Here is an 18,547-nt window from a genome sequence, read left to right on the forward strand (position 1 = left end):
AACTGGATGACTTGATTACGGAAAAAACTGACATGCTTTTCCCACACTTCTAAACATAGATAATTGCACGTACTAATTGATTGATTGTATAAATTTTTCAAACGTTATTGTAGAAATCTATAAATTCTGTGAATTTCAAAGGAATTTTTTGGTTGATATTTGCTGTTGTCACTATACAAATCTGGTTTGATTCAGTCAATGCTGTCTCAAACGACCAACATTTGCTCTAAACAATCAAGCTCTAGTTTGCAGTAAGAAGAATAAGGCTTAACTCTATGATTTCTTGGTGTAAAACAATTGTTTTTTTTTGGTTTGATAGACAACTGATCGTTTTGATGTTTTAAATAATTTTTCTGTCTGTACTTAAACTTGCGAACAAAACGTGTCGTATTCCCACTGCACTTGATCACTGCAAAGGTATTATTTATATAAAGTTGCAATTCGCTGGGAGAATGTTATGTTTCAGAGCTATAATAATTCTAGTTAAAATTCTGAAATTTTTATTGTAAAATCTCAGTTCTCCTGAGGTTTTTAAGATTCAACATTTAGTTTAATTCGTCAAAATTTATAGAATTTTAAAACTGCCGCGGTCTTTTTTCTTTGTTGCTTGCTAAACCAATTGCTTGCTCCATTATTTATAGAGAACTTAAGCCCGCAGACTTTTTGTTTTCGAGTTTACAGACTGTTTTCAATCCTGCTTGCAGATTCTTGAAAGTTTTACCAGGCATCTCTGAAGTAATGCAACAAATGATTTTGACAGTTTTACTGTGAGTTCTAGAAATTAAGCTCACAATTCAATATACAGAAAGTACTTCTCAAACGGTAACAAGTTGAAAGAATTTTCTCTCAAAATAAACCCAAAGATTTCCTCGATTTGATTGTTCAAACGAGCAACGTATTGTGATTTGCTTTTAAATCTTCAGAAGCTTTATAAACTATTCCCATCCAGTTAAAGTACACCGAATTGACATAGTAGCAATCATATTTAACACGTCCATCAAGCTCGTCGGCAAGTTGATTCTATCTACACTGAATTTTCCGCCGTTTTCGACAAGATTAACCATCAAATTTTGATTTCCAAACTTGTAAGTCTCGAATTTACTGACTCTATCCTTGACGGGTTACACTCGTACTTGATCGGCCGTGACATGATAGTGAAAATTGGAGATTGCCGGACTTCACCTTTCACCGTCAGCTCTGTTGTCCCTCAGGGAAGTCATCTAGGATCACTCCTCTTCCTAATTTATCTAAATGATTTCAATTTCTCGATAGAATGCAAAAAGCTATCTTTTGTGGATGATTTTAAGCTGTTCAACACTGTTGAAACTGCAAATTTTTGCAAATGCAATTGGGCAATCTTTCAAACTGGTGTGAAGTCAACAACCCTTCAAAGTGCTCTGTTATATCCTTCAGTCGCAAACACTTGATTGTGAGCTTCGATTATAATATCTCAAATAAAGTTTTAGATCGAAGATCGTCAGTCATGGATCTAGGAGTTTTATTATTCTAATAATTGACTTTCATGAAGCACAGAGAATTCATTATTTCCAAAGCTTTTAGGCTTCCTGGTTTCATTTTTCGTATGTACAAGAATTTTAACGATATATATTGTCTGAAATAAATTTACTGAAGTTTGATGCGCTCGACTTTAGAGTGTGCATCTATCGTTCGGTCATCTTTTTACCTTCGAGACATTCAACGTCTTGAATCAACCCAACGCAAATTCCCTTAAACGATCCGAGTTACGAAAATCGTTGCAAGCTGTTTGACCTTGACTAGTTTGAACTCTACTTGACGTGACGTCTGTAAGGTCATTTTTGTCGCTGATTTACTACAAGATCGTATTGACTGTTCAGATCTTCTACAATTGTTACACTTAGATATTCATCGCCGTACTCTTCGTTTCCACCCATTTCTTAGAATACCCTCACCTAGAACTAACTACGGTTATTACGAACTTTTGACTAGTATGTGCCGCCTATTTAATAATTGCTCCAATGTATTTGACCTTCATCATTCTTGTAATGTTCTAAAAAATCTGTTTCTCAGTGCTCTGTCTCGATAGTTTCTAGTAACTAGAATAGTATATTTAGTATTAGTTTTCTCTCATCATTATCTAATTTTTAAGTTCAAGTTATCACGTATTATGTATTATTTGGATCACTGTAATCTGTTGATGCAAAAGATGAGGTGGTTTTATGCCTGTTGGAGAGAAAATTTCACCTAAACTAGCTCCACTGGGCTTTTCCCTCGCTAAATAAATAAATATATAAATAAATAAATATATAAATCAACCGAGAATATATACATTTTGTACTTAGTATTATTATTAGTTGAATCAATTATTGGAGGTGGAGTCTCAACCCTTCAGATTCACGAGCTTGTGCAATTTTTCTGATGAATTATCCACTTCTTAATCAATTTCTGAGCTCAATCTTCATCACGGCCAATAGTTTTCGAATGCAATGCAGAATAGTTCCGTGGATTCAATCTCATGCAATTTTAGAACGTTACTGGAATAGTGGCATGTAGTTAAACGCTCCCAAAATAGTGATTTTTCATAAAGTTTAACCAAAAACGGTTAAAGGTGAGTTGAGAAACATTCGTTATGGTGAAAAGTTTACTACGTATTCCACAGGTACAGGCAGTCTATCAAATGAATTTCGACATTTTCTTTTTTTTTTTTTGATCGATCATCCTCTTTGAGTTTATCTTTTCGATGCAAAACCCCTATTCTGACATTTGTTGAAGGTCAACTTTGACGCAACTGTATTTGGTCAACGTCTTCGTGCAGAACTTCTTAGTCTTGGCAACAATTTGCCTTACTTTGGGAGTTTTACCCTTCAAGCATGTAATTCGTAACTTTAAGCAACACCGGACTATTTGGCAACATCACTAGTTTAGTGAGAATTTACACCTCTTCTATTTGTCTGTCTTCCGACGTGCTGTCCTCGGTTTCTTTCCTGCTCCGCACTTGTGATTCAGAGTCAATCGATGATCATTGAGGTTGTTAGAACATACTTAAAAAAGCCCTGTGATATTACATCTTATTAGATTCACATAAATTGAGCGTCGCTGTTCACGCAAATTCACCTGGAAGAACATTTAAGTTTATGTGCAAACTCCATGATATTGAAATAAAAATAAAAAAGAATTCTGGTAGATAGAAACTGCCGCGACTTGAACCGAGAATCATTGGATCGCAAGTACGTCTGTTAATCGACTGAACCACAAAAACACACATCTGCTTGGCTGGTAAAAGGTGCATTTAAATTCATACAGTCACACCTGCTAGCAGAATGCAATGAAATTTTCCGTCATTCGACAAATTAGGTCTTTGTGAATTACATCGTTTGAGGAATTAAGTCACCTGTAAAATTCAAATTTTATTGGTGTGTACTTTTGAAATGGTTGAATCACAGAAATATTTTTTTCACAATTCACAATAGAATAGCTCCGGTATTTTCAAGTGAGTGCACAAAATATTATTCACCCGTCGTGATTGATCGTAACGAATCGAAAAATTACGTTATTAGGAGAGCAAATTATCTACACACCAAAAAAAAATTGAATTTTACAGGTGATTTAATCCCTCACAAGACCTAATTTGTCAAACGACGGAGAATTTCATTTGAAATGACTTTATGATAGATTTGCATGAGTTTTACTGGTTTCGATTGTAACTTGCATTCTGCTAGCAGGTGCGACTGTATGCATTCAAATCCACCTTTGACCAACCAAGCAGATGTGTGCCCTGTCTGGCTCAGTCGATTAACAGAGACGTACTCTGGGATCCAATGATTTTCGGTTCAAGTTACGGCGGTCGCTGCCAGGATTAATTTTTTTTTATTTCAATAAAATTTATGTCATGGAATTTAAGACACAATATTGCATGTTCCTTCACGTAATTTTGCTCGATTTATGTGCATCTAATAATCACATAGATCACAGGGTTTTTTCGAAGTGTGTACTTCAAAACGAAACTTCACAGATCAAAATATTCTGCGAGTTTACATTAATTTTCATGCACATTTCTGGGGCAGACAATTGAAAGGAAATTTTTTCGATACACTTTGAAAGCAAAACTAAGACGAAACGTAAACTTAAGTAAAAATGGTTATGTGCACTAAGCATAAATTAGGGGGTAAGTAAACGTCATTTGCTTTCTAAGACTTAGACGTTTTTCTTTAAACATACAGTCTTGTTTGTTGAAAAATCAATGCATTTCAATTTAATTTTACCTCGAACATGATTTTAAATCAGATTTTCGATGTCGTGTAAATTTTATTATATGTTTGTGTGTTGATTTATTACAATTATTTATTACAATCAGGCGTAAGTGTTAACATGAAGGAAAAATCATGAAATTACATATCTGTTCTACCTGTTCATTCTTCCGATTTAGCGAATCTGGAGCATGAGTGAACTATCAATTATTAGCGTTTCTCATTTATGCCTCACTCCCGCTTTCGAAATGGTGAATAATAGAGATTGATTTGCACAATTGGCACAATTAAATATTTATCACGAAAACAATTAACTCGCAAAGTGACGCCAATTGGAGAGTGGCAATTTTTCGATAACTATAAAACCTGTAAATCCTGAAGGAACAATTCCCGACAGTGTGCGGTTCGGTGAAGCAGACAGAAGCACCCTGCTCATCGCTCCGTGATTTTACATATCTCGTTCTCTCTCACTCTCTCTATCACTCTTTGTCTGCCCCATTCATCAACGACCAACTGAAGCAGCGAGTGAGTGAGTGAGTGACTGCGTTCGCGAAAATGAAATATTGCTAATTACTTGGTCGCGGATTGTGCATCCGCGCCACATTTCGCACTGCACCGCCGGACCACCGGATACAGTTTTGCTGCGAACGATGAAGAAAAAAAACAGAATATAGAGGGAAGAAGACGAAAGTACTACGCCCAGGCAAGGAAACAAAATACACAAACAACTTGACTCGACCCTTACAAGTTGCGAAACAAGCGTTACCCGCTTGTCTCATTTGTTCGCCTTCCGTCTCACTATCCCCCTCCGTGGCGAATGCATGTACAAACATAAATAAGTAATTATTATATTGTTAAATTATTGATTGCGCGCGTTAATATTATTACTCTACTCGCATTTTTTTGTCTTCCTCACTTTGTATTTGCTTGTTTTTTTTCCGCGGCCGCTCGCGCGAGTTCGCACTTTTTTTTGTTGCTGCTGCGAACCGGTGTCGGACAGTTTTGTGTTTACAAAACGGTGCATCGGTGCGGTAGCTGGTTTGCGGTAACCGCGTGACGAGGATGCATCCACTCGGTGGATGTGCTAATTGGATTTTCACGCGTGTGCGTTTGAGAGAGACGCAAGTGCTGAGTGCCCGGTGTCATCTCGTTTCGAAGCAGTAGGCTTAAATTTGACCGAAATAAACTTAATGGAGTTGAACATGGCAATGAAATCACCTTCGATGGAGCCGCTGCATACATTGTTAAAGGGGAGGAGGGTGGACACATGACACACATGACCGACATCCAATGCGGTAGGGTTCGTTAGTATTACGTAGTCCCTACAATGTACTACGTTAAAGTTAAAGACGCTTTCAGTTGTGTAAACAACGCAAATGCACTATCCCTGAGAGAGAAAGATGGATAACCGAAAACTTTTCGTTGCACCGCACAGTGGAACGAAGTTGTAAAACGACGGTCAAAAGTCTTTACTCTTGCCAGTGTCGTTTTTTTCATTAAGGATCAATTTTGTGTTAAAAATAGTTCATTGAATGAAAAATACGTTGTTATGGGATTTTCATGAACATGTAAATTTGAGATATTTTTTATGAAAACATGCAGACAAAAAAATTTTTTTAGACGTATGAAGTTTTACTAATATTTCATCGCAGAGTCTACTTTTATCGACATCTATTAAAAAAAATTCGGATATCATTACATACAGTTAGTTTACCGAATATGAGTCTCTCTCTCCAGCAGGCATAAAAGATCCTCGTCTTATATATCAACAGATTACAATAATACAACAGATACTATTCTTGTATTAAGTTCACAACAATTGTATCTGTTGTGTTAAAGTAATATCTTGATATAGAAGATGGGGAGGTTTTATGCCTGCCGGAGAAAGAGATTGTAAATTCCAGCTCCAGTGGTCTTTCGCCTACTCCCTAATAAATAAATCAATGTATGAACAAAAAAAAGTAAAAAAAAACAAACATTTTATTAAAGAAATAAACTTTTTTATACAAAATCAACATTTTCCATTACGTCTTTTTGATTTTTGCCTTTCTCATATAAAACCGATGCCCGGAAGGCCGAGTGTCGTATACCATTGCACAGTGCTCCGAAACGGAAAATTAGCGTGACAAAAATATTTTCACTATTAAATATTAGTTTTTTGCAGTTGGTTCTCATTTAGATGGAAATCTGAAATCTAACTTTCTTAATTGAACTCAAAAATGATTTTGTTGTACAATAAAAATGTAGGAAGTTTTATTTTGAGATGCTTTGCTGAAAAAAGCACCTCTCTAGCTTTTCATTTGATCGAGTTACATCAATTTTACCGAATAAAAGTAGGGTGGCTCCTGAAAATTCACTTTTTTGTTCTAACTTTTCGGTGAAACGTTCTACGGAAAAGTTGTCTTCAGAAGAGTTGTTGTACTAATCATTGCGCACAGTTTGGCTCAACTAAGGTTTTGCATATGAGCTACCAGTAAAAAGTTATGATTGTTTTTTCATCAAAAACTAGTCAAGCTTCAAATATCAATACACTGGGGTCTCTTTTTACGCGGTTTTTTTTATGCGGTTTCTTTTTACGCGGATTTCCCAAGTTACGCGGTTTTTTTTGCGCGGTTTTGTTTTATGCGGTACGTATCCCCCGCGTAAAAAGAGACCTCAGTGTATACATTAAATGCCAAATCGATAAAAATGTATCCTATGCGGTTCCTACTAGTAGCCAACTAGTTCGAAATAACCATATTACACAGTATCTCTAATTCTCAGTTGCTCAATTGAAACAGTTATTTTGGTAATAAATTGATTAAAATTGTTCTGCAATCAATTTTCGGTTGTAGTTTTTGTGTGCCTGATTTCTCGGAAGGACAATGTATGGAACACTTGTAGAACTAATTTGAAACTATTATTCTGCTCAAGGAAGTATGTTGATTCGTTCAGGCGTTTAAGAGTTATGCAATGTTTTTGAGCTTTCTGAAGGTATTTTTAAAACTAATTTAAATAAGTTAAAAAAATAACACCCTCTCAATTTTCTCTTAAATTTTTACTTATATTATGACCTTTCAGGAACCGCATATCGATCTGCCATCTTGAAGCTTGACTAGTTTTTGATGAAAAAACAATCATAACTTTTTACTGGTAGCTCATATGAAAAAACTTGGTTGCACATAATTATGCGAAATGATTAGTACAACAACTCTTCTGGAGACAACTTTTCCGTAGAACGTTTCACTAAAAAGTTAGAACAAAAAAAGTAAATTTTAAAGAGCCACCCTACTTTTATTCTGAAAAATTGATGTAACTCGATCAAATGAAAAGCTAGAGAGATGGTTTTTTCGGCAAAGTTGCTCAAAATAAAATTTTCTACAACTTTATTGTACAACAAAATCATTTTTGAGTTCAATTAAGAAAGTTAGATTTCAGATTTCAATCTAAATGAGGACCACCCTAGTAACATTTTTCATCAAAAGAAGCGCCATTTGATTACAAACAACTTTTGTGAAGACACCAACTACAAAAAACTATTATTTCATAGTGAAAATATTTTTGTCACGCTAATTTCCGTTTCGGACCATAGTGCATTGGACTCAGTTCGTAGAGTACTTAAAACGTCTGTGTGGTTTTGCAATAACTTCTTCCATAGATGGTTCAATCGATTTTCACAAACTTAGACTAAAAAATGGAAGGTCTTGTGGCCCGGAGAAAATTCCTGAATACTATTTGAATCCGATGGGTTGAAAGGTGCAAAAAATTGTTAAAATATGTGCACAAATTTTTCTCGGAGAGGGCCAGACCGATCTTCATAAACCAAAATTCAAATGAAAGGTCGGAATTTTGTTTCGATCTGACTTCCTGTGGGGTCAAATGGGCCAATAAATGAAAATATTTGTACTAATTTTTCTCAGAAAACTCTGAGAAAAATTAGTACAAATATTTTCGTTTATTGGACCACTGATTTTGGCGAGACTGATTTTTACGATCTTAGATCCAAATAATTGTCTTGTGATCTTTTAAAAAACCTCTGAATTTTACTTGAATCCGACTTCCGGTTCCGGAATTGTAGGATAATTAGTGTAAAAATTCAAATTTGAAATTACACTCTTACTTTTCTCAGAGATGACGTGACCGATTTTTACTTAAAGTTCTATTTAAACGAAATGTCTTATGGTTCTTTACAAAGCTTCTGAATTTTATCCGGATCCGATTTCCGGTTCCGGAATTATAGGGTAAAGTGCATTAAAAATTTCATTCCATCACATAGAGGAGCGAAACAAAAAAAAACGTAAAACACACTCTCGATTGACATCAAAACTATTTTAATCAGTAGACTTTCAAGAATCGAAGAAAATTATTTTGAAGAATACCACTGAATTATATACGATTGATATGAGAGAGGCATTATTACACCACTAGGTGAATTAAAATCGATTTTCATTTCAACCAATTAAATTAATTTTATTCGAGAATCACAACTTCTAAATGTGACATGACTGTTTTTCGGTTTGTTTTTCATGTTTCGTCTTCGACTCGCTAGTGCTTAGCGGTTCTTGTTGAATTACCACGCCCCTCAGCAGCTCAACATAAACCGCCGTGAAGACGTAAAGGTTACTCTACCAGATTTGTTTTAATCGCTTTTTTTGAAGAAATCAACTCTTCAACGTAAAAATTTAAAAACACATACCGAAAATGTAATATCTTCAAATAGGCTTCACATTCAGCAACTGTTTCTTCATTTGAGTTACAATTCTTATAGACGAGAACTTTTTTGAGATCAGCGAATATTCTGTAGTCACTGGGGCCAGATCTGGACTATAGGGTGGATGAGGAAGCAAATCAAAGCGTAATTCGTTCAATTTAACCACCGTTGTCATCGATGCGAGCAAATGGATAACGAATGGTTCTGTTTTAGAATTTAAATTTAAAATTTATCAATATTCTAGATAGATCAAATTTTTTTATTATTCAAAATACTCTCGCTGAGAATCAGTTTCTTTTTGAAATTTCAATAAAAATTTCAGTCATCATCAACCTACTCAAGTAACCACCAAATCCTCTATTATTTTTACATATATGTGCAAAACAGATATAAGACACTACTGTCTTGTATCTGCTTTATAAATTTCATGACATTTCGGTAAGAAAAAAGTAAAAGTCATTTAAGGGAAGCTACTCTTGTCCTTTTCAAAACGGTGCATTCTTCTGGTGAAGCAGTGGTTTTCTCTTCGACATTTTCATGACTTTTGCATTCAAATTATCTAACAACGACATTAAGTATTCGCTATGGATTGTTTTTCCTTTCTGAATACAGTCGATATATCACATGCATCCTAAACTACTGAATCCAGAACCTTTCCAGCTGACTGTTGTGTCTTTAGACGCTTCAGACGTGGTTCACCAGCTGAAGTCCACTCAGAAGATGATCGTTTTGATGCTGGGATGAAGTGATGGATCCATGTTTCATCCATTATCACACATCGACGCAACAAATCAGAATTATTACTTGTAAACATGGCCGAGCACTGCTATGAATCATTGACACGTTATTGATTTCAATCGACTGTGAGTAAAAGCGAAGCTCACATAGAAAAGAGCTTTCTTATGGTCAAATGTTCATGCATAATAGTAAGAGCACTACTTCCTTCGTTGGACGACCAGAACATTCACCATCATCGATATCTGTATGACCATGTTTAAATTCAACGAACCAATAACAAATAGTTCTTTTCGATGAAGCAGATTCCGGATGACACTTTTGAAGCCATTGCTGAGAGTACAGTTTTTTCCATCAAGGAGCAATGATAAACTAACACACGCAATTGTTTCGAATCGATCGTTTTAGAAAGGACAAAAGAAGTTCCCTTAAATGACTTTTACTTTTTTCTTACTAAACGAAATGTCTTAAATTTATAAAGTAGATATAGGATAATAATGTCTTATATCTGTCTAAAATGTAAAAATAATATGGAATTTGGTGGTTACTTGAGCAGGTTTTTTGTTATTCAATAATATAATTTTTTAAGGCACACTGCTTAAGCTCTAAGGTGCCAACGACTAACTTAAAACTAGGATAGTATAATTGGATAATGTTGTATTGGGGTCGCAGTGGTCGACTTTGGCAGATCCAACCTTCAGCTGGCGATCGGCACCGGCCGGTGGATGGAATATATCATGAGTCTTCCAGATAACGTTGGCCGCATCCCTCGGTCCGTGTGGGTCCGCTACTTGAGCAGGTTGATGGCGTTTCTAATTGAAATTTTAAAAAGAAACTTATTCTCAGTGAAAGTATTTTGAACAATAAAAAAATATAAAATATTGAAAAATTTCAAAATTAAATTTTAAAACACAACCATTCGTTAACTATTTTCTCGCATTACCCACAAATGCTCACCATTCAATTTTCGATTAATCGATTGATTAGATTAGTATTCGTGCTGCTAACCCATTACAAATACTGGATTAGTTTTTCCAACTATTCGATTAATTTTAATAATCGTGTAAAAACAATCATTACACGGCTAGAAAACGACTATAAATTGAATTCCATCTTTAGATTTCCAAACCTATCACAATAAAATTCAGCTCGAATGAAGACTACAGTTTAATAGGTTGTTGTTAAATCCAAGTTTTGGAGGAACAGCGATTTTTTCTTCGACACATGAGGTTGTTTCTACTTGATTTTTGCATTTAAAAAAAAATGATATCGAGTATTCGCCATTGATTGTTTTTCCATTCTCAAACAGTTCGATAAAGATCATAGCAAGTGAATTCCAAAACACTGAATCCAGAACCTTCCCAGCTGACTGTTGTGCCCTGAGACGTTTCGGACGTAGTTCACCAGCTGCAACCCATTCAGATGAAAATCGTTCTGGTTCCGGAGAGAAATGATGGATCCATGTTTCATCCATTGTAACATATTGATGCAAAAAAAATCGGTAAATTTCAATAAAAATAACAGTCACTATTAAATAATGGCTTTGTGTTTGTGTTTTTAAAGTTCTACAATAAAATTCTCAAAACTAATTTAGACAAATCAAATATTTGAATGGTATAAGAAGATTCAAAAATCGTAATCGTTAATAATTATTTCAATTAACAACAATAAATGTATCCGGTGTACTTTGCTTCCGCCGTTGTTTTCCAAAATTAAAAGATTCATTGCGAAAAAGTCCTTACAGATATATTATTCAAAGTATTGTCCGTCGCTAGCTCTCTCAACTCCCCGGCCATTTTCAGATCCTGGTTCGAAAAAAGGAGTCCTCTTTTGAAGCTATCCATGAAGTAATCCATTTTTCCAACTCTTCGAAGGATTGATAATGTTGATCTGCCAGGCCGTGTGCCATCGAAAGGAATAGGTGGAAGTCAGAAGGGGCGACATCTGGGGAATACGGCGGGTGGGGCAAGACTTCCCATTTCAGCGTTTCCAGGTACTTTTTGACCACTTTTGCGACGTGAGGCCGAGCATTGTCGTGTTGGAGGATGACTTTGTCATATCGCGCTTGATATTGTGGCCGCTTTTCTATTAGCGCGCGACTAAGGCGCATCGATTGCGTTCGGTAGCGACCTCCTGTGATGGTTTCATCCGGTTTAAAGAGCTCGTAGTAAATCACACAGAGCTGATCCCACCAAATACAAATCATAACCTTGGCGCCGTGAATTTTCCGTTTTTGCCTCGACGAAGTAGCATGCCCGGGCTTTCCCCATGATTTTCTGCGTTTAGGATTATCGTATCGAACCCACTTTTCATCACCGGTTACGATTCGATGTAAAAACCCCTTACAATTTGGTCTTTGAAGCAGTTGCTCACATACAAATAGACGGCGCTCGATGTCCCTCGGTTTCAACTCGTACGGCACCCAGTTTCCTTCTTTCTGAATCATGCCCAGGGCCTTGAGAAGTTTTGAAATGGCTGGCTGACTCACTCCCAACGATTCGGCAAGCTCTTCTTGGGTTTGGCACGAATCTTCATCAAGAAATGCTTCTAGTTGTTTATCTTTGAAGGTTTGTTCTCTTCCACCGCCATGTTTGTCTTCGCCATCGAAATCACCATTTTTAAAACGTTGAAACCACTCCCGACACCTTCTTTTACTCAGAGCAGCATCACCGTAAGTTTCTGAGAGCATTCGATGTGCTTCAGCTGCATTGTTTTCGAATTGTAACAGAAAAGTAAAACTTGCCGCAAATGGCGAGAATTGGGCACATAAACAGACATTTTCGAGCGTGAATAATACGAAAACAAGAACAACTGTCACTGAAACGGCGATGACAATTCGTTAGGCACTGTACACACTCACTTTAAAGGCATTATGATCTATGTATTTTGGCCAGCCTCAACCGGTACAGCCACTTATTGGAAAACGGCGGAAGTAAAGTTGTACACCTGATATTCAACCCATTAGAAGTTTTTTTTCTGACACTCGAATTTTGAACCGATTTTAAGGGTGGTGGACAAAAATGTTGAACTAAATTTTCAATGGGCTTATTGTTTTTATCTATGACTAAATTTGCATCACATTAACGTCATTGTATTGGTTGTTTTTTTTTCGGAAAATTTCTAGTATGTGTACTAGTCGTTTTTCACCTCGCAACGCTATAAAAAATTTGATTCAAAACTTCCTGTGAAATAATTTCAATATAAAGATCATTCTTGAGCGAAACGGAGTTCACTGGTACAACTAGTACAATATCAAAAGAACGTGATCCGAAATGTTAAGCTAAGAAAAAGATACTTCTTCGAAAAAACCAGAAGTTTTTCGTGAAATATGGAAAACAAACGCAAGACAATTTATTAATGGCACCAGTAGAGACGGTGACAAGCGATTATAATTACACTCTCCTACTCAGTGCTTGAGCGGAAAATAGTTTTAGAGCGAGAAGACTAGTGTTTGATGAACAGAAAAGATGTTTGGAGGTATGGTACCGGTCGAGAGACGGCTGGGATGTAGACCATGTACAATGCACGCTTTATCATTCCTAGTCGTGTTTTAGAGCTGTGTCTATTGCAAGGCTTAGGGTGGCGAAATGGTAGCGCGTATGCACGGAATGCATAAGAACGCAGGTTTGAGTCCTGTCTCTGAGCGTATCTTTTTTCCAAAAAATCATCTTTTCTGGTAAATTTTTCATTCATTTGGTTTCTCCGGTATATGTTTCCACTCAGTCATCGCAAAAAAACCCCAAACACAAACGCCAAATAACATGATTAGGAAATTATGGAAAAAAAAACATGAAACGTGTCTTTTCTCATGAGATCACCTATTATTAGTGATATTTTGAGCAAAACTATTTATATCTTTTTATGGGATTAGCTCACAAAATCATCAGTAATTGGCATGGTCTCGTGAGAAGTAATGTATCATGATTTTCATGATTTCTTAATCATGGTACCGGCAATGGGTTTGTATCTGTGAAGCTCTCACACATCGAAAACGTCAAATTAATGAGCTACCCGCCGTGTAGTCCTGACTTGGCACTTAACGACTTTCATTTGTTTCCTTCCGTCACGAATAAAATGCGTGGAAAGCGATTCAATACACTTGAAGAAGCTGTTGAAGTGTTTATAAACCATGTTTTTGTGGAACCTCGAGAAGAGTGGAAAAAATGTTATGAGAATTAGTTCAAACGTATGCAAAAGTGTATTGATCATCTAGGGGAATATTTTGAAAAAACAATGAAACTATTTCCGATCAAATATAATACTGTTTTCATTTTTAGGCAAAAAAACAACCCTCGAGTTGGTATTTTCTTCGTCCAATTTTTGTTGAGCTACAATGCAGAGTTCAGAATTTTGCCCATCGATTTTCTGCTTTGTTCCACTGTGTTTCACAGTGCTCCACTGTGCACTGACCGGACTGTTGGTTTGTTTTGACACCGATGCATGTGTTACTAAGCGGCCGTCGAAACAAATGACTGATCCTCACACTGGTTGCCGCCGCCAAAAAGGGAATCACGTAGTCTCGTTCGTAGTCGAAACCGAAAATAGTTCTAGAAAAACCTTGAAAAACTAATGCACCATGTGTGTACTAAGAAGGCGAACCTGCGATATATTCCTGGCCGCATAAGCTCGGATAGGGATAGGGTAATATTTTATTTAGCAGATCCAAAGGACGGTGGACGGAGGAGGGGGGATGGTTGGCGATGGTATGGGGCGACGCATCTCACCTAAAAAAAAAAAAACGACGGCGCACATCGGTGAGTGTGTTTCTGTTTGTCGTGACCTCTCATGCCACTGTAGTGCAACGGTGGTTCAGCTTAGGATTATTAATTGAATATCTGAATCCTGAATTAGAACATTTTTTAGAGGATTCGTAGGTTTTCCAAACCGCATTTTGATAGTTATAGCGTAAATTTCATATTTCATAATTATCTAATTTCTTTCCCACCGATTCTGAACACAGACCGCCTCTTGCCAAAATAGAAACGCGTCTTGACAAATTCAGAGGTGACATACGTTTATTAAGCTCACCGAGAAGGGTCACCCTACTCGCGGCAGTGTATGTGCATCTCCTGGTCGCGCTTGAGGTGTGTGACAAAGGACAGGGTGAGTGGCAGCGTGCCATTTCCTGCTATTAGTCAGTCATCGGGAATCGATTCGTACGGTGATTGGTGCGCGTATCTGTTTTTTTTTTATTTTCTGTCCTATGATTTTTCGCTTCCGTCCAAGCAGCAAAATCATTGCTTCAAATCATCGGAGAACCACAGTTCCGAGGAACCTGAGTGTAATTACGGAACCATATTCCACGTAACTACAGCAGCAGTGGTCAAGTCAGTGAAGTAAGTGCAAGTGCGTGCGTAGTACAGAAAAGTGTACACTTTTCTCAAGAAGTCCATGGTTTAAAAATTAATAACTGTGAGAAGGAGAACAACATTTCGCGTGCGTGTGTGTATGTGCAGCAGTGCCTGCGGCCGCCACCGCAAAAGTGCCATCGACGAAAAACGGAAGGCCTACGTGAGTGCACGGCAATTCTTCAATTTCTCGTTAAGCTCGGTTCGGCGGCAGCCCTTACTTTTTCCTCCTCTAGGCTGGGTGGGTGTTTCAAGCAGGCAGTGCCTGACCTCGCCACATCCTCGCTGTCCAGTGCCCGGTTGCTCCCGTTTGCGGTTAGAAAATTTGCGCGAAAACCACACCAAAGTTAATTGAAGCAATGTCGGACGCGTTCGCGAAAAACCAGTATAAAATTAAAGTGGTGCATTAATAATTGAAGTTTGCGATAGTTTTTTTCTTCTGCCTTATTCTTCTTATCCGTTTCGCTTTTAATTAAACCGCCTACACCGCCTAGACCGGTTGCCGTCGCCATCATCATCGCACTATCGCGTATCGCGCGCAGCTTTTGCCTTCGGGGCATATTTTGCGGAGGTGTCATACCATCGCATCGCTTAGCATCGGGGAGACTGTTGTTGCCTGTTCCTCTCAAACCAGCTCAGGAGCTGGTGTTCCCAATCAGGATCCGTCGGATTTTCCGACTCCTACGACGCTTCCGAAAGCTCACCCGCATCGACAGCCCCCGAGTAGTACGAACCGGCCGCGTAGTCCGCGGTGACAGTGTAGGTAAGTATCGTACCCGGATATGGACCCGCACCGCATCGAACAACCGACTTTTGCGGATAATCGATTCCGTTCAATTTTAATTCACTTCAACGAGTGTGAGCCACTCGGTTTATCTGAAATTAATATCTCACGCGCTCGGCTACGGTTTGCGAGTGCTTGTGTGCCCGAGCGCTCCGATAGCCGTTGATTTTTCCTGATGTACATCAGAAGTGAAGGGAATCTACCGCTTGCAACTCGGAGTACTCCCGGTTCTCGGTTCTTTTCCGGAGACATTTGAATTCTTTTTTCTGATATCATTGTCTGCACAAATTAACTCGGGAAGCTTCAGGGGATTTTTAGGGAAATAAAATCAATGGAAGTGTTTATTGCGAATTCTGTACATCCTAAGACTCTAGCGCTAAACATTTTTACAAAAGCATTTTACTCGATTTGAAAAAGTTGTGCAATCAAACCGCTTCAATGAAACCTTAAAATGAATTAAACGGTAAATGAAAGATAATAGTAATGCTTCAATGGAAGAGGAAAATTAAGAGATTTACCCCGAACATAAGGCCAGAATTTTTATATCCCTAAGAGGCGAATGACCTTAAGGTTAAAACCTCTATGAACGAAATGGAAATGGCTGAAAATATTATATTACGCAATATTACGGGCCCCTAAACAAAAGAATTAGTCGTATGTTCGAGCCCCGATCTGGAAGGATTCGTAGTCCCAAGTAACATTTTTAATATTAATAAATACTTGTAGCTATCTTCAATGCTACATAATAAATCTTGCATTAAAACTTTAAACTCCACGAAAGCCCACTGAAAACCTCTATAAGAGCATGTTCCTGTCAAGTGGACCATTCTTCATAAGGTTTATAAAGCAAAGTGAAGAATCATCATAAAGCTGCGTTAGAACTTCAAATTCAAGAAAATTTTGAAACCAGCTTTACGATCCACATTAAATTCATTTGGATGGAATGAATTCCGCTATGAATAAACTGTCGTTTTGATAATATTTTTCTTAACTATATGTGTGTCATATCTGCTTTGAATACATTCAGTAACAATTTATTGGATTTTATTTACAAGTTTGAGGCTTTTACCGAACGTAAAAACTTCATGCGCTTTTATTTTTATCGTGAATGTATGGATAAAAATAAGAATTATAACTAATCGCCTTGAAATAAATACGGTTTTGGCGAAAGTCTGCATGATTTATGAAAATTATTTTCTGTGATTTATCGTCTTTTTTGTATAAAACTATTTCGGGGCGATAAAACTTGTGCATACGTTTTGAAAATGAATCATAAAAGTCCATCATACTTCCTCGTTTTTGCATTTCGAAGTTTATTTGATGTCAATAAAGGATACGGCAAAGAACATTATAATGGCGGCCATGAAATTTTCTTTAATGCAAATTGCGCTTAATCTAAGAAGCAATAAATCAAATAGCCCACAACAGGAGTATCATAAATGTACTTTAGAACTCTCAAATTTGCTCTGAGTGAAACTGTCATTCAATGAACACGCACACACACAAATCTAGATTTATGAAAGAATTTTACTGACAATAATGTTTTAAAGAAAATTTTCTAAAGCAATATTAAGAGCGTTTGCATGGTTTTATTCTAGTACAAATTAATTTATTTTTAGTCCAGTTGTTAGTCTAGGTAAAAGGTTTTATAGAAGCTTTTAAATTTTTTTCGAATTTTTGAAATTTTGCTTTGCAATGAAGAGTGAAAAAACAATTTTAAATGTTCGAATTTCCGGGCCCCCTGAAAAAGTCAGCGCCCGAGGGGATATCTCCCTTTCCGCCTACCCTCTCGGCAGTCCTGGTTGCAGTCGGCAGAAATAATCCAAACTTCCTGAAATCAATTGTTACTGGTGACGAACCGTGGTGCGTTCAGTACAATCCAGAAACCAAGATCCAAAGTTTGGAATAGAGTTAAAAAACTACTCATCACAAGCCTAAACAAAAAGTAGGTGGGTAATGTCAGAGACATAACTGGATGTCGTGAATACGAATAAAACTTTACACTTTGAATATCTTAAATCGTTCTCATAAGTTTATCTATTGAGTAAATTGAACAAGGTTCCATTTATTTACTTCCAGAATTGTAACGGTGCACCAATACTAAAGTACAACGAATTCACAACACATTTGTTCTCACACACCAAGACCGAGCAAAAGAGAAAAAAAATTGTTTGCCTGTAGAAGTACAGTCGACCCGAATGTCGTGATCCAAGGAAATGGTGCTTGTTGTAAGGAGTGTATCGAAAATAAGCTATCCACAAATTTTTCTTTCAAATTGTGATAAAAAACGATAATTTATTCAAACTAAAAATGGATCCTTTAATGTACGAGGTTAAACTTGAGCATAATGAAAACCGGATGAAATTTATGTTATTCCTTCACGAATTTTCGAACTTTTGATCGAACGCTCTTCATCAAGTTCTGGGCAAGTGTTGCATCGCATTTTTTGGACGCTTGAGCCCAAATTTTTTTGAACTCCTGCATGTTCTCAGCTGCCTTACAGTCTTCTTGAAGACCCTCTTCACGATTGCCCAGTAACGTTCGATGAATCGAAGGTGAGGTCAATTTGGTGGATTGATATTTTCCTCAACGAAATTTAAACCCTTTTCCGCAAGCCGATTGAGAGTGGTTTTGGCATAGTGAGCCGACGCTAAATCCTGCCAAAACAGTGGAGGTGTACTATGCTTCTTATATAAAGGCAACAATCTCTTCTGGAGACACTCAGATCGATAGATTTCTACATTTATAGTTCCGGTAGTTTGAA

At 37.1% G+C, this 18,547-nt stretch overlaps 1 protein-coding gene across 19 annotated transcripts in view; it reads left to right on the forward strand.

Moving 5' to 3' along the window:
* LOC131425800 (protein tramtrack, beta isoform) overlaps positions 1–18,547 on the forward strand; it is a 522,944-nt gene that overhangs the window by 187,120 nt on the left and 317,277 nt on the right. For 2 of the 19 annotated variants that reach the window (XM_058587982.1, XM_058587981.1), the window contains exon 1: positions 14,685–15,762. The exons of the other annotated variants lie outside the window; for them this stretch is intronic. The gene's annotated coding sequence lies outside the window, so the exon portion shown is untranslated. Of the gene's footprint in view, positions 1–14,684; positions 15,763–18,547 lie in introns of those variants that run through there. 19 annotated transcript variants of the gene reach the window in all.

This window comes from Malaya genurostris, chromosome 1 (genome assembly GCF_030247185.1).
Source record: "Malaya genurostris strain Urasoe2022 chromosome 1, Malgen_1.1, whole genome shotgun sequence".
NCBI classification, from domain to species: domain Eukaryota; kingdom Metazoa; phylum Arthropoda; class Insecta; order Diptera; family Culicidae; genus Malaya; species Malaya genurostris.